Source organism: Cryptomeria japonica, chromosome 3 (assembly GCF_030272615.1).
Source record: "Cryptomeria japonica chromosome 3, Sugi_1.0, whole genome shotgun sequence".
Classification (NCBI taxonomy): domain Eukaryota; kingdom Viridiplantae; phylum Streptophyta; class Pinopsida; order Cupressales; family Cupressaceae; genus Cryptomeria; species Cryptomeria japonica.
The window spans coordinates 951,069,860-951,085,975 of record NC_081407.1 but is presented as its reverse complement, the minus strand read 5'-3'; positions in this window follow the sequence as shown (position 1 = coordinate 951,085,975).

The window sequence follows — 16,116 nt, the reverse complement described above, 5'->3', positions numbered from 1 at the left end:
GTTTCACCTGCCGATGGGTGAGATGACAGTGACATTAGAGGATGTCTACAGGATACTGCATATCCCCATTGATGGAGAGTTGATTCCCTATGACCGTGACGGTGACAGGGAGGCATTGAGACGGGTGTTTCAGGATCCCGGTTTGGAGATGCGAGCAGGTCATGTAGCCTGGGATACCATGACTGCCACAGGTTTAGCATTGCCGACAGTTATTGGGGGAGTCATCAGTGGGTACTTGTGTCCAGACAGGGCCACACGAGGATTGGCAGTGGGCTGGGGAGGGGCATTGGAGACGTTGATGGCAGAGCACACTAGGTATGCATGGGGGCCATGTGTCCTGGCACATTTATATTATGAGCTGCATCAGTTTGTGTACCACGGATCAGTGGGTTTGGGCTGCGGCGTGACTCTCTTGCAGGTGTGGGCTTATGAGCACCTTCCCATCACACGGCCCATTCATTTCAGAGGCAGAGGACAGGGGCGGAGCTTCGTGCACTTGTACGACATGATTACATCACAGCCTCGGATTGGTAGATTGGAGCATTGGAGGCGCGTCATAGATGACATAGACATGGTCATCTAGAGGTCGTACCTGGGGTGCGAGGAGTGGGATGACGACGCATTGGAGCTACCCTATGCCTTCAGGAGCAGGTATCTGATTGGGCGGACGCCCTATATTCTGGAGAGGCAGCTCGTAGACAGGGTATGCAGGCAGTTTGGGCGGATCCAGCGGATGCCACGGGGCTCGGGCATGTACGCCCGTACGGTCAGAGATCAGGTGCAGTTTGGCCCACTGCTATCATATGATCAGGTGGTGACACAGCTAGCAGAGATGATGCCGATGCCCTGGGACATGTGGCCAGAGGTAGATGATGCAGGGATGGACACAGAGTACTCTGCGTATTGGGCAGAGCATCCATTTCCCAGATTGACAGATCCGGCAGAGCCACTGGAGGGAGAGGGTGGAGGAGATGACGATGATGGTGGAGGGGATGGAGGTAGGGGCCGGCGGAGGCGGAGGGGAGTGGTGGGAGAGAGGCGGGTGGCACCTCGGAGGGAGGGAGGACAGGAGAGAGCAGCTCCGGTGGTGAGGGGTCGGGGTGGACTGCCCCTACAGGTGCCAGCAGCACAGGGTCCTAGATAGGGACCGAGACAGGTGCAGGCAGAGGGACAGAGACAGGTACAGCCACAGGTACCTATACAGGCACAGGGACAGGTGCAGGCAGAGGCTGAGGGACAGACACCTGTAGGGGAGGAGCCACAGGCAGAGGCTGAGAGCGGAGATTCTGAGGAGGATGAGGTGTTGAGGCTGCGGGAGATCTGTCAGGGCCAGGCAGATGAGATTGAGGATTTGGTGCGGGAGAGAGACCACCTCAGGATCAGGGTCAGAGACACAGAGCGGGAGAGGGATCAGGCCATCCAGAGATACACAGAGGCCGAGACAGCTCTGAGGGCAGGGAGGCGGGCAGCAGAGGATGCAGGGGCAGGCTACGCATATGTTTTGCGAGCCGGAGAGGAGATCGCCTACTGGAGGGATCTATACTATGCAGTCGTGCCAGCAGATCAGCGGGCTAGGAGCTTCCATAGATCGTCGCGCACAACGACGGCTACAGGAGGGAGTCGCAGGAGACAGGCATCCAGCGGTGGGGTCATGGGGCCTCCACCACCACCAGAGAGACAGGGGGATCCTGGGGCGGGTCCATCTATAGCTCAGACTCCGTCGAGGCCAGGCGGCTCCGAGGGAGGGAGTTCCTCATAGCTATAGTGGGCTCCCATTGTATCAGTATATGTATCACTTCTTGTATTGTAGACACCTGCGGGTGATTCTTTTGTAGCCATATGATTCTTTTGATATCATTGTATCCTGACACATTGTGATTATATATGAGAGATGATTCATTTTTGCGGCAGCTATATGCATGTGTACCTTATGTGATGAGATGCTTCTATGATGTATATGTTTTATGATATGGATGCTTATATGATGCAATGCAATATATTTTTGTTCTTTTATGTTGTATATGTGATGCATGATACAAATGTGAATGTATGTGATGCAAATGAATATGATAATGCAAATGTAAATTGTGCTAACAAGTGTTGTGTGCAGGATGTGATGCAATTGTGATATCTATATGTATGTGTGAAATGCTTATATGTGGTGATGTAGATGTAACTATATGAAATGCAAATGTTTTTGGTGTGTCATTATACTCAGTCATGTGATAGTGGGCTACACGGACTTGAGAAGGATGATGGAAGTCAATCAAGAAAGGGGGATGGAAGACAGAAGATATGAACGTGAAAGAGCTTCTTGTGCGTTATCATCATTGAGCTTTATTATGGCAGAATAGGTTATGACAATCGAGGCATATGTTCGACCCAGAAAGTCATTGTACCTGTTTGCATGGAGATAAGACAGTCACAAACAAGGAATGCCCCAGTTCATACTAGACGCACAGTGTCCTCATATCCTTGGACAAGTCATAGCATTACTAAAAGACAATCCACAGACAGCAAATGCAAATAGGTGACGATACCCCATCCTCGCCTTTCTAGTCAAAGACATCCTGGAGATAGAATCTCTAGTCAAAGACATCCCGGAAAAGCTAAAAGACATGTCACCAAAAGATAAAATCAAAAGAAAACCAAGACTCGACACCAACATCCACTGTAGTCCTTAAGTTTAGTGTCTCTTGTCACTTGTTTAAGTCGAATTTTGATTGTGGTCACAATGTTCACTTTCACAAAAAGAATAGATAGCACTGAACCATATGTTGTCTGAGTCTGTTGAAAGATTTGATTTTGTTGAAGCTCATTGTTGTTGCTGTGTCTCATCTGAAATTGACTGAATCCATGAAACTGATACTTTATTGCGGAGAAGGCGGAACTTTATTGCGGATCTGGCGATGCAGATGCTGCTTTATTGCGGATTGTGCGCGGATAGACTTGAAGGAAGCTGGAAGAAACTGTACTCCTTGAAACATGTGATGTTCTCAGTTCCACACCCATTACTAGACGTAGGATTTGCCTTAGTCACAGATAGGATCTGATTTATTATGGATGGAAAGGGAGTGAAAAGGGAGGGTTATGGATGGCTAACCAATCTTAGGTAGATCAATAACAAGCCATGATGAGAATGGGTAAGTTTATTATGGATGAATTGGTCGTGAGTGTGTGCAAAGTGAAAGGATGAAAGTGAATCCTGAAGGAGGGAGGAGCAATGTCTCTACGCATGGCGCTGGTGACCCAGTTTTCACCATGGTACTTGCCCAGGGCGCCACCGAAGTGGTTTTCACCGTTGGACGAAATTATTTCTCTTTACTTTTTTTCAATTTTTTCAAATTTTTTTTTGTTGTCACAAGGCGCCTGTTTGCCAGGTTTTCACCAAGTAACGATTTTTTTGTTTTATAGTTTTTTTTTTGTATTTTTGAATTAGGATATTCCGAAGAGCTTATGTGTAGAACCTGCGAAGGTGCATGCTGTTGATAGGATCCTCCAAGGGTTCGCCTTCTGTAGTTGAGAGCTGATATGCCCCAGATCCATATACTGCTGTGATGATGTAAGGACCAAGCCAGTTGGGTTCAAATTTGCCCTTCTTATCTCTGTCTTGCTGATTTTTGGGGTTCTCTCTGAGGACTAAGTCACCTACCTCAAATGTGCGAGGTTTGACCTTGTGATTGTAACTGCGACTCATTCGTTGTTGGTAAGCCTTGAGATGATTAAAAGCAGTGTGTCTTCGTTCCTCCAGCAGTTCTAGTTCTTATAAGCGAGAGACCCTGTAGTCTTCATCGTTGATTATGTTTCTCAAGGAGACCCGTAAAGAAGGTAACTCGACCTCAATAAGCAAGATGGCTTCAGCGCCGTAGACAAGTGAGTAGGGTGTAGCTCCTGTAGGTGTGCGGACACTTGTGCGGTAGGCCCAAAGTGCAGGATTGAGTTGGACATGCCAATTACGGCCAGCGTCGTCGACTGTCTTTTTAAGGATTTTGAGAATTGTTTTGTTAGACGCCTCAGCTTGGCCATTACCTCGAGGGTAATATGGTGTGGAGAAGCGATGAGAGATATGGAAGCGCTCACAGAGTTCACGAACATCCTGGTTCTTGAAAGGACGCCCGTTATCGGTAATAATGGAAGTAGGGATCCCGTATCGGCAAATGATGTAGTTCAGGATGAAAGTAGCGATTTGTTTCCCAGTAACTTGTGTGAGAGGCACGGCTTCAATCCACTTTGTGAAATACTCTGTGGCTGTGATAATGAATTTATGTCCATTGGAAGAAGGAGGGTGAATCTTGCCTATGAGATCGAGTCCCCACTGACAAAAGGGCCAAGGAGATGCAAGTGGTTGCAGTTCCTGTGCTGGAGCATGTATAAGGTCTCTGTGAATTTGACACTGTTTACACTTCTCGACAAACTGATATGCATCTTTTTCCATAGTAGGCCAGTAGTATCCAGTCCTGATAAGTTTCTTGGCCAAGGTAGGACCACTAGTATGCGGACCACATATCCCTTCGTGCACTTCTCGTAACGCAATCTGAGCTTCGTCACTCTCTAAACATCTAAGGAGGGTGCCATATAGACCTCGTCGGTATAGGATATCAGCTAGGATAACGTATCGGGAGGATTGGCGAATGAAAGTGCGGCGTTGGTTGTTCGATAGATCGGGAGGTAAGATATTGTCGCGAAGGTATGTGAATATGGAACCATATAACTAGGATTCAGGACCAACAACACATATCATTTCCGTAGGAGTGATCTCATATGACGGAATCAGCAGGTTGTCAACCAGGAACTCATAGCAGGTCTCATTTTGCGGTAGATCAATGAGCGAAGCAATTGTAGCCATGGCATCAGCAGCACGATTCTGTTCTCTTGGTATCTATTCAAACTCTATCTTTGCAAAGTGCTGTTTCAGATCATCTACCAGTTGTTTGTAAGGCATTAGCTTTTCATCTTTTGTTTGATAATCATCAGTTGCTTGACGGATGACCAGTTGAGAATCCCCAAAAACACGAAGTTCTTGGATCTTCCACTGAACTGCCATTCTTAGCCCAGTTGTTAATGCCTCGTATTCCGCTATATTGTTGGTGCAAGGAAATGATAAGCGGTATGACTTTGGTATAGAATCGCCTTGAGGAGTTATAAAGAGTATACCCGCTCCTGCCCCATGCTGTGTGTATGAGCCATCAAAGTATAGTTGCCATGGCTTTGCAGGTGATATTGTTAGAATGGACTCATCTGGAAATTCTGACTGTAGAGGAACATCATCTATCATGGGAGCATCTGCCAGTTGATCTGCGATGGCTTGTCCTTTTATGGCTTTTCTGTCCACGTATTCAATGTCGAATTCACTCAAAATCATTACCCACTTGGCTAGCCGCCCAGTAAGTGTAGCTTTGTTGAGAAGATATTTTAGTGGATCAATTCTGGCAATCAACTTAGTCTTGTGAGTAAGCATATAATGCCGTAATTTTTGTGAAGCAAATACCATAGCGAGACATGCACGTTCGATTGGAGTGTAGTTTAGCTCATATCCCACCAATGTGCGACTGATATAGTAGACTGCTTTTTCCTTGCCGTCAGGTATTTGCTGTGCTAGTAGTGCCCCCAGTGCTGTCGGAGTAGCTGATATGTAAAGGAGCAATGGTTGATCTGGAATTGGTGGCATCAAAACTGGTGGGTTCAAAAGATAGTCTTTAAGTGCCTGAAAAGCCGGTTGACAGTTCTCATCCCATTTGAACTTGATGTTTTTGTGTAGCAGGTGCTGGAAAGGATTGCACTTATCTGCAAGTTGTGCTATGAATCTTCGTATGGACTGGAGTCTCCCTTGTAAAGACCGAAGTTGACTGATATTCTTGGGTGGCGGCATGTCTAAGATAGCCTTGACTTTTGCTGGATCAGCTTCTATTCCTCTTTTAGACACAATGAATCCTAGGAGCTTCCCGGAGGTTACTCCAAAGACACATTTCTTAGGATTTAGTCTTACCTTGTACTTTTCCAAACGATCAAAAGCGACTGAAAGTATGTCCAAGTGTGTATTTCTGTCTATTGATTTAACCAAAAGGTCGTCAACATAATCTTCCACGGTTACATGCATGAGATCATGGAAGATAGTAGTCATAGCTCGTTGATACGTGGCACCTGCATTTTTCAGCCCAAAGGGCATGACATTCCAGCAGAAAGTTCCCCATGGACAAGTAAATGATGTTTTATGTTGATCTTCAGGTGCAATCCTGATCTGATTATATCCAGAGGATCCGTCCATTAAAGATAACATCTCATGGCCTGCTGTGAGATCAACAATTAAATCAATGTTTGGTAATGGGAAATCGTCCTTCGGACAAGCCTTGTTGATATCCCTGAAGTCTGTACATATTCGGATGCTGCGATCTGGTTTGCTAACAGGTACTAAGTTGGAAATCCATTCGGGATAATCAATTGGGCGTATGAATCCAACATCCAGTAATTTCTCCAGCTCTGCCTTGACTAATAATGCCACTTGTGGATGCATTTTCCTCAATTTCTGCTTTACTGGTTTTGCCCCCGGTTTGACTGTTAAATGATGCATTACTAAATCGGGGTCTAGTCCAGGCATATCAGCATAAGACCATGCGAAGTTAACTTGTCGTTCCTTAAAGAAGCTTATGAATCTTGCTTTCTCGGCCTCTGTCAATGATTGAGCCAAAAATATGTTATGGGGAACCTCTGTTGTACCAATGTTTGTCTTTATAGTCTCCTCTACCAACATGGATGATTTTTCCTCGTATGATGCTGGGAGAATGTCAAGCCTTCCATCTTCGGGCGCCTCAGAGAGGTTTTCACCCTCAGATACGTCCTTTCTTTTTACTTTTTTAAAGTCAGATAGCGCCACAGTGTGGTTTTCGCCATAAGACCCTTGTTTTGTTTTTATTTTCACATTTTTGCGACTAGAAGGCCCGACACCCTCACCAAAGTATGCCATGTTATTAAGCTCTATGGCGTATCCTGCTTTATGGTCTCCAAGAGGAAGATCGTCGTGAATGCCAAGATAATCGACAATAGCTTCGTCATTTTGAAATGTATCAAGCTGTGCTGGTCCATCCTGATCCCAGTCAATGAGTTGGGGGTGTACGAGGGGAAGGTCTTTAGTGTTTTTAGAGTTCGCAAGGCTAATAGTGAAGATGTGGTTATATTCAGGTATGTCAAGATAGTCATCGAGGTCGTCAATGGCACTCTCCTCATCAGTTTCGATCGTGAGTGAGTCCAAATTATCATCACTAGTAGCACCCTCAGGGACAGGTGTCCTCATCCTATGTGATCTTGACCTAGGGCCTTGAAACGAATCTTGTGCGGGATCCTCATGGGTCGGTTCTTGACCAACTCTGAATTTCTTGTAAAACTCCTCCTCCTCTGTAGGTTCCTCTGGCTCTCTAAATGTCTCGTTGAGCTCATAGTCGCTGGAGGATTTGTCTGAACCCCATTCCCATTCGTTGGAATCTGTAGAATAGTCATCTTCTTGTTGAACTTCAGCCACTTTGACTCGCCATATCTGTTTTGTTCTTTTATTGTGAATCTTGGGATTTAGAAAACCCAGTCCCTTGGAGCGTTCCTTTCTTGTAGTTAGCTCAGGTTGTAAAGGCTCCATGACACCTTCTTTGCGTAGTCCAAGAGGACTTTTTCCATCATACCCGAATCTTTGCAGAATTTTGAAACCTTTGCCATAGTTCTCACAGGGTATTATAATTTGATCATGTGTATCCTCTTCAGCGTCCTTATATAGCATTTTATATAAATTTTCTTCCTCTAGTTCGCCCCATTTTTGAAAGACGATAGGATCCCATTTGAGTAGCATGATGGAGATTTGCTTATTAGGATGTGGCCTCCCATATTCCTTGGGGGAGTTCATGACTTGTCGTAAGAACATTGTTTGATTCAGAGTGTATTCTCCCATGCCTTTGTCTTGAAACTTGGCTCTAAGTTCACCTTGTTTGGATGTCGAGAGCTTTAATGACTCAGGATCAATATATGCTGAAGAAGGAGTAGCCTCATGATTGCTGGGAATGATAGTCTCAGTATGTGATCTCAAGTTATTGCAATATATGAATGGATTTGGATCACCATTGACCGTTACCTCGACTCCATTATGAGGAAACTTAATGCATTGGTGGTATGTTGATGGGACTGCCCTCATTTCATGAATCCACGGACGTCCTAGCAATATGTTATATGTGAGGTCTAGATCCAGGACTTGACAAACCACGTCCTTTGTGACTGGCCCTATTCTTAGTGGTAAGGTGACTGTACCTTTGGACGAGCGCTCTTCATCATCATAAGCCTTAATAGTGATTTGGTTTGTAGAATTTACAGCTTTGTCAGAATATCCCAATTGTCTGATGGTGCTCAATGTACAAATATTAAGACCTGCTCCTCCGTCTATCAGGACTCGCTTTATTCGGTGTTTATGTATGAAGGCTTCAATATGTAGAGGTGCATTATGAGGCTGACTTATGGAGGCGTCATCGGCTTTTGTGAATGTGAGGGAGTGTGGAACGGATAAATATCCCACCATGGCTTGAAACTGGTCCACGTTTAGATCAGTAGGGACAGCAGTATCTCTCAAGGTTTTATCAAGGATAGCTTTATGTGCAGGAGATATACGTAAGAGCTCAAGAATAGAGATGAGTGCGGGTGTTTTCCCTAGTTGCTCTACAAGGTCGTACTCAGGCTTAGTTGACGGAAGATTGGTATTCTTAGTAGAGGTACCTGGCAATGTAATCTTACCTCGATGGGTTGTAACATGACATTCAGAGGTAGATGCGGACGAAGATCCCACTCCTTTTAGGACAATTTTGGGTCTTTGAGAAGAATTCTCAGGATTTTTATTTTTGATAGTAATGGTAGAAATATGATTGTCCATTGAGATGTGATTAATAGTGGAATCATAATTGTAAGATGCTCTAGTGTAATTGGCTTGATCATCTGTGACTTTGCCTTTTCCCTTGTCATGTTTTGGGAATGGTTCCTTAAACACCTCATGCTCTTGGTTAGATGAATGTCCCTCAATCTCAATATCTCCTCTGTCAATGAGATCTTGTACAATGTTTTTCAATCGATGGCAATTACTTGTCTTATGACCCTTGCTCTTATGAAATTCGCAAAATTCATCATCATTCCACCAATTCGGTTTTACCTTTGGTTCATATGGAGGAAAATCTGGGACTGTGATCACTTTGTTTGCTACAAGCTTTTTGAATACTGATTCAAGTGGTTCTCCCAATGGAGTGTACTTCCTTCGTGGTTTAGCAGCTATTTGATTGTTCACTTGATTGTTGGTAGAACTTGAACCAGAAAAGACGAACTTTGGTCTTACTGTGTTGGCATCAACCACACCATCATTAACTGTGTTCTTGTTCTTGTTCCAAAATTTTGGTTTGTCCTTTCCTTTGAAGTCCTCTTTGTTTTCTTTGAATAGCTTGATAACTCCTTGTTCAATTAAGACTTTTTCTGTTGCTAGGCCCTTTTCAATGACATCCTTGAATGTAGACAAACAAGCTTTCCTGAGATCATAGCCAATAGCCTTGTTAACATTTTGTGTGAACATTTCCACCATTTGTTTTTGCGGAATTTCGCAAGAGCATCTGCTAGCTAAGTTTCTCCATCTCTGTAAAAATGTTGCGAAAGATTCTCCTTCTTTTTGTTTAGTATTGCACAAGGTAGTAACTGAGACATCTGTTTCAATGTTGTAAGAAAAATGCTGAATGAATGCTTCTGCCAAGTCGCCCCATGACTTAATACCGGGAGGTAATTGAGAAAACCATTCCATAGCTTGGTCTCCTAAGCTCTGTGGGAATAACCTCATTAAGTATGTTTCTTCTGCGGCTACCTCAATGCAAGCTGTGAAGAATTGTCTTATATGTGCCTTGGGGTCTCCTCTCCCTCTATATTTGTCGAACTTTGGTGTTACAAAGTGTGGAGGAAATGGAGGCATTGGAATGCTCTTATCGAAGGGATAAGGGCATATATCTCTCATAGTATATGTGGGTTTTGATGTGCCCATGTCTTCCACTTTCTTTTGTAGATCTCTAATTTGTTGCTCCAAATTATTTTTGGGAGGAGATGGATTTCTTGTAGCATATCCCATGTTTGAAACACCCATTTGAGGAGGAGCTTGTTGCATGTATGGATGATACTGATCGTAGACATGTCCATATGGAGGTCTATATTGTTGCGACATGTATGGAGCACTTGGCATAACTTCTTGTTGAGGGACCCCATATCTGTTTTGTGTATATAAACCATATTCAACAGGTCTTTCATTTTCCATTGTGTTGCCCCCAATTTTGACATGAGGTCTCCTTGTGTCAAAATTTTGAGGATATCCTTGAGTATCCATTTGTCTTGATTGATCCATACCTTGAGCATGTGTTTGAGCATAAGGCCTCCATGATGGTCTTTGAGTGTAAGTATCATATATTTGAGCTTGTGTATGTGGGATTGCTGGTTTTTGAAGCAAAACTGATGGTGACTCCGGCATCATATTATTTGGTCCTCCACTATTTGGTCTCCTTTGATCCATGTTATGTTGAGTTTGTTGTGAGGGTCTACTTTCCATAAGTTGAGATAAGTCAAAATCATGCGGTATTTTGGCTCCACTTTGTGCCATCATGTTTAGAAAGTATTGACGATCTCTCCTCATTATCTCTTCAACCAATCTATTGAATTGAGGATCCATTATGGATTCTTGTATGTCTGTTGATAGTATTGAAGAGTTGTCAACATTGTAATTGTGTGTAGTATTGTTGTTTATAGCATTTGCGCTTTCCACATTTGGATTGTGTCTATAAACATTCATGTCTGGTAATGTAGTGTGCTCAGGATTGTAGAATAGATCATTGTCATACTCATAAGAACTCATGTTTGCGGATTCTTGAGCTTCTTTAGCTATTCTCCTAGATTTTTGAAGGCGGGTTTCAACCATGAACTAGGTGTTTGACCAATATGTGAGAGACTAGATGAAAAATATGAAAAGAGTATGGAAGACCAAGAGTTGTATGGAGTGTAAATGAATCTTGAGGTGTACTTGCAATGTCCAAAGTGTAAGACCAAGTATGTAAGTAGTAGAGTAGGTGTGACTTCCAAAGAGAGGATAGTTTCTCTTGATGAGGTAAGCTGACCTTGACTCTAAGTAAAACCAAATGAGACCTAAAGGTAAGAAACCTTGATGAGGGACCACTTAGCAAAGTGTAGTAGTATGTAGTGTGTTGACAAAGTATGATGAGGACAAGCAAGTGACCTTTTGACTCAAGTTTAGACAAGTATGAATGTAAAATGAGATGTGAAGCAATGATGGACCATGTGAGACCTTAGAACAGGCTGAATGCTAGATGAAATCTGAAGAGACAACCTAGGAAGCTCAAGTATGCCGAAACTGATTTTTTTTGTTTGTTGGACTATGAAATTTTTCTAATTTGTGAAGTTTTTGGTTGTGACCAAATCTGAATGTTTGACTATTTTTCGTGACAAGAGGACACAATGTTGATGAGGACTCAGTGTTTGCAAGTGTTTAGACTGACAATGACTCCAAGAAAAGTGTGTTGTTTGATGTAAAATTGTTTTGCATACACTTGAAGACACAAAAGACACAATGTTTTGCTGTTTGGTCTTGATTGTTTGAATGTTTAACATAAGTCAAGCACAATTCTTATGGCTGGCCAAGACAATAGTTGTTGATCCCACATGGGGTTTTACCCCCGAGGCTACGCTATTCAGAGCGGATACTTAGATGCTTGACCTCACTGGCTCCACCCTCGGCACTCACTTCTCGGGTCAGCCAAGCATCAGTCCCCATGAAAACTCCCCATGGCGAACTTTGTATCTCTACTAAGAACCGTATGTGTGTGGGTCGCTACCAGAGGTCCGACCTCCTGCCTCAACAACTAGAAGGATTTGGGCATCTAAAACAAAGAGGTGCTAGTAAGGGCATCCGCTCGTGTGGCCATACATGCGGCACTTTCAGCTCTGTAAATACAGAAGGCTCCCAGCCGGTAGGGGTTACGCCCTACAAATGATCAAATAAATTTGATCAAACGGGTTTATGGGGAGACATAGTGTCGGTATGAACTAATCAGCACACGTTATTCATAGTTTTCACCATGAATACATTTGATTATAGTGGTTTGGATGAGGTGGGTTTTCCTCGCTACCACTTGGGTCGTTCTCTTCTCACTAGTAGTCCTAATGACCACACGGGAAGATAGGCCCTCTAAAGATTAAACAAAAATAGCCTATTGCTCAAGACACAAAAGACAATGATTCAATTTTAGTGCACCAATTGAAGTGTTTGCTAGTCTATGAAAACAAGGCACACAATAAAAATCCAAAAAACCTTGCCAAGGACCTGCAACAAAGATTTATTAGTAGTTTGGGTTGTTTCAAATGATAACCCCTTCCTGCAAGCACACAAGTTAGGTAAATTTTAGAAAAACCCAAAAGACTTTGTGAAAAGGGGCCTTCAACAAAACGTTTTTGCCTCCAAAGCAAGCTGCACAAACCAGGTTAGCTAGATCTGCAAAGGTTAGCCGAAAATAAACCAGATCTGAAACCCTAAGTACAAAATCCGAAAACCCGAATCAAAGAAACTTGAAAAATTTGCAAAACAGAAAGCACAGACGCCTTTATACCAGACACAGACGCGTCTGAACTACCCAGACGCGGTTCTGTAGTTCACAGACGCGATTAAAGATCACAGACACGACTCCCGAACTCAGACGCGATAAGATCAGTCACAGACGCGGTTAAAAATTCTCAGACGCGATTCCAGAAATCTGCAAAAATAAAAATCTGGCAAAAACACAGGCGCGATTAATGATATCACAGACGCTTCTGAAACACAAAAACGCGATCCGAACACTCGCAGACGCGGAAAAAACCTAAAATGTCGTCGAAATCGTCCGATCTGCAACTTCAAAAATGCAAAATCTGCAACAAAATGTTAAATGCAAAGGGACAAGGGTCCCACCGGGCGTGCCAAAATGTATATGGTGAAAATGGATAACAAATAATAACAATATTGAAAGGCTAAATGAATTCAACCACCAAACCCTAGCCTAACAATGAACAAAGATCCACCATAACATATGAAGATTACCTAAGACAATGCAAATAACTCAAAATCATAAAGATTATACCATCACATGTCCAATAGGGTTTTGATCTCCATTCTTCCTATCTCCATTGATCTTGCTTGATATACTTGCTCTCAGATTTTTGTATGCACAAGAGCTCAACAAAGAACGGAATGTGGTTGCAAGTGGAATTGTAGTGTAGTCAATTGATCAAGTAGTTAGGGTTTGACAATGAAGAAAGCATCTCCTTAAATAGAAGACACAATAAGAAATGGAGGGTTAAGATTGAGAGGTGTAAAAAGAGAGGTCGGCTAGGATTAGAGGGTAGGTAGAGGAAATAGTAAAATAATGAAAGAGGTAGGTAGTGTAGGAAATAAGAGATGAATGACATGTGTCATGTGTAGAAAAAGATAATGAATTAATTAAATAAATAAAGATCTATTTAATTAATAGAAGTAGGACAATTAAATAAATAAAATATTTATTTAATTTAGGAAAAGGATAATTTAAATAAATAAATGTATTTATTTAAATGAGAAATAAGGCTAGAAGAGGATAAATGAATTAATTAAATAAATAAAAATTTATTTAATTAATAGAAGAATTAGGCTTAGATAATTAAATAAATAAAATATTTATTTAATTAGACATGACAATTTTAGGTGTCTACACTATCATTTGAACCATATTAGGCATGCGATATGTAGACACACATTATAGATGTAGGGATGACAATAGAGTATGCCCAATATTTTGCAAAGCATCCATTTCCTAGATTGACTGGTCGAGGTGAGATACCCCCTAGGCTAGATGACAATGATGAGGAGGAGAGTCCTAGGAGGAGGAGGCGACGAGGTGGTAGAGATGGTGATGAAGGAGATGATAGAGGTAGAGGAGGGAGAGGTGGTAGAGGAGATAGAGGTGGTGATGGTGGGGGTGGAGACAATGGTGGAGATGGAGGAAATAGACTGGTGAGGTGTAGGATATCCATTAGGGATCCTTGACAGGTACATGACCAACCACAGGGACCACAACTGCCATAGGTTGAGGGACATGATGAGCCACAGGGTGAGAGGCAAGTACCTATTTAGGCACCTCCTATATAGGCTCCAAGATAGGATGATGGTGAGGTGGCTGCTCTACGAGCTCAAGTTGGGCAGTTGCAGGCATAGTTTTAGGAGTAGGTGAGAGGACTCGATGTGGAGATAAATACAACCATAAAGAGATATGGCCCAAAGTAATGAGTCTTATAGAGTATCTATAGTAGGTTACAACCTAGGGCTCCCATGGTGACAGTATGATGGCCATGCTTCAGGATGGCAAGGAGATTCATTACTGGTGCATGTTACATGAGCAAGCTATCCCTCCAAAGCAGAGAACAAGTAGTTATATAGAGAGCTCCCATGGCAGATCCAGATGGGCTTGGATAAAGAGTGTAGGTGTGATGGGGCCAACTCCTGCACGAGGACCACAAAGGGGTTTAGTAGGAGCATGTACATCAACTACATCAGAGTTAAATTTAAAACCAAAGATTAACTCCTATAACAACTTCAAGATCATATAGACTACGACCACTTATATCTCTCGAGCCATAAAACTTCTTCCTGCACCCAAAAGCTAACCCATTTTAAATTCCTGCCTACATACAATCCACTATCCTGCCACCCCAAAATGTGGCTTTAAGCCACTATTATAGTCACAAAATAAATAAGAAAACAAATGCTACAATTATCTTCCTTGAGACATGACAAAAAATCAAACAAATTTTAGTTTTCTTCTTCTTTTTACTAGGGCCATTGACTCAATAATCTTCGTGATTGAAATTGGTCTTGTTTGTTGCATCCTTCTACTTCGCCTCTCGTTCCATTCATAGCTCCACCTCCTTCTCACAAACAAAGACTTTCAAAGCCTCCCAACCCACCCACGCTTCCTTTGTTCGGGCCTCTCGATCAACTCCATCGTTTAAAAGGATGATCAGTCTAAACTCTGCATTGTTTCCATCTTGCAAAATACCTTCTCTGAACTATTGTTGCAGTCCTCTCCCCGTTACAAGCTAGGGTTGCCGTTGCACCAAAAGATCAACCTGTCAATGCCCGATACAACCACTAGACTTATAGAATCCACAGGAGGTTGTTAAACCATGTTGCGAATCCTCGTGAGGGATGCTGCCCCACTGCCAACAATCCCCCTCCCAGCGTCAGTCGTCGTGGCCTGCATGACTCGAACCTGTGACCAAGCTCTGATACCACTTGTTACAAGATAGGGTTGTCGTTGCACCAAAATATCGACTTGTCAATGCCCGATACAACCACTAGACTTATAGAATCCACAGGAGGTTGTTAAACCATGTCGCAAATCCTCACGAGGGACGCTGGCCCACTGCCAACACTCCCCACCATTGCTCTCGCCAATATTGAGGTCAACCCGAATAGAGAATGGTCTGGGACACACGCTTGTGCCACCCAAACCACATCCTCCTTCAAACCAAACACCAAACCCCCATGCAACCACAATAGAAATTATGTCGACATTTGTTCGGTAACACAATTGTGACCTCAAGTACTCCTTGCCAAATAACAGTTCTAGAATTTTCAAAATATAGGGTCATCAAATTTGAATAGACCCTGAGCCTTTTCTTTGAGATCTTGCCAAAAAAGTCAAGTTGCTTTTTCATATAATGAAGTGAAAAGTTCGCTTCCATGCTCGCTAACTGTTAGCTACTCAATCACTCCTCTGTCACTATCTAGTGCTTCCTTCACACACCTCAACCTGGGGAATACCAAATAGTCACCTATCCTTGTGTTTAAATGGTGCCACCTCACCCTGTGATAACCCTACCTCACTACCTGATGTAAGCCTTATAATGATGTAATAAATTAAAAGACAATTATTAAAATGATGCAATATATTAATATATTATATAATTAAAATGATGGAATTAAATTATTAAATAATATTAATATATTATTTACAAGGAATAAATTATTATATTTTAAGATGGGGAAGTACATTA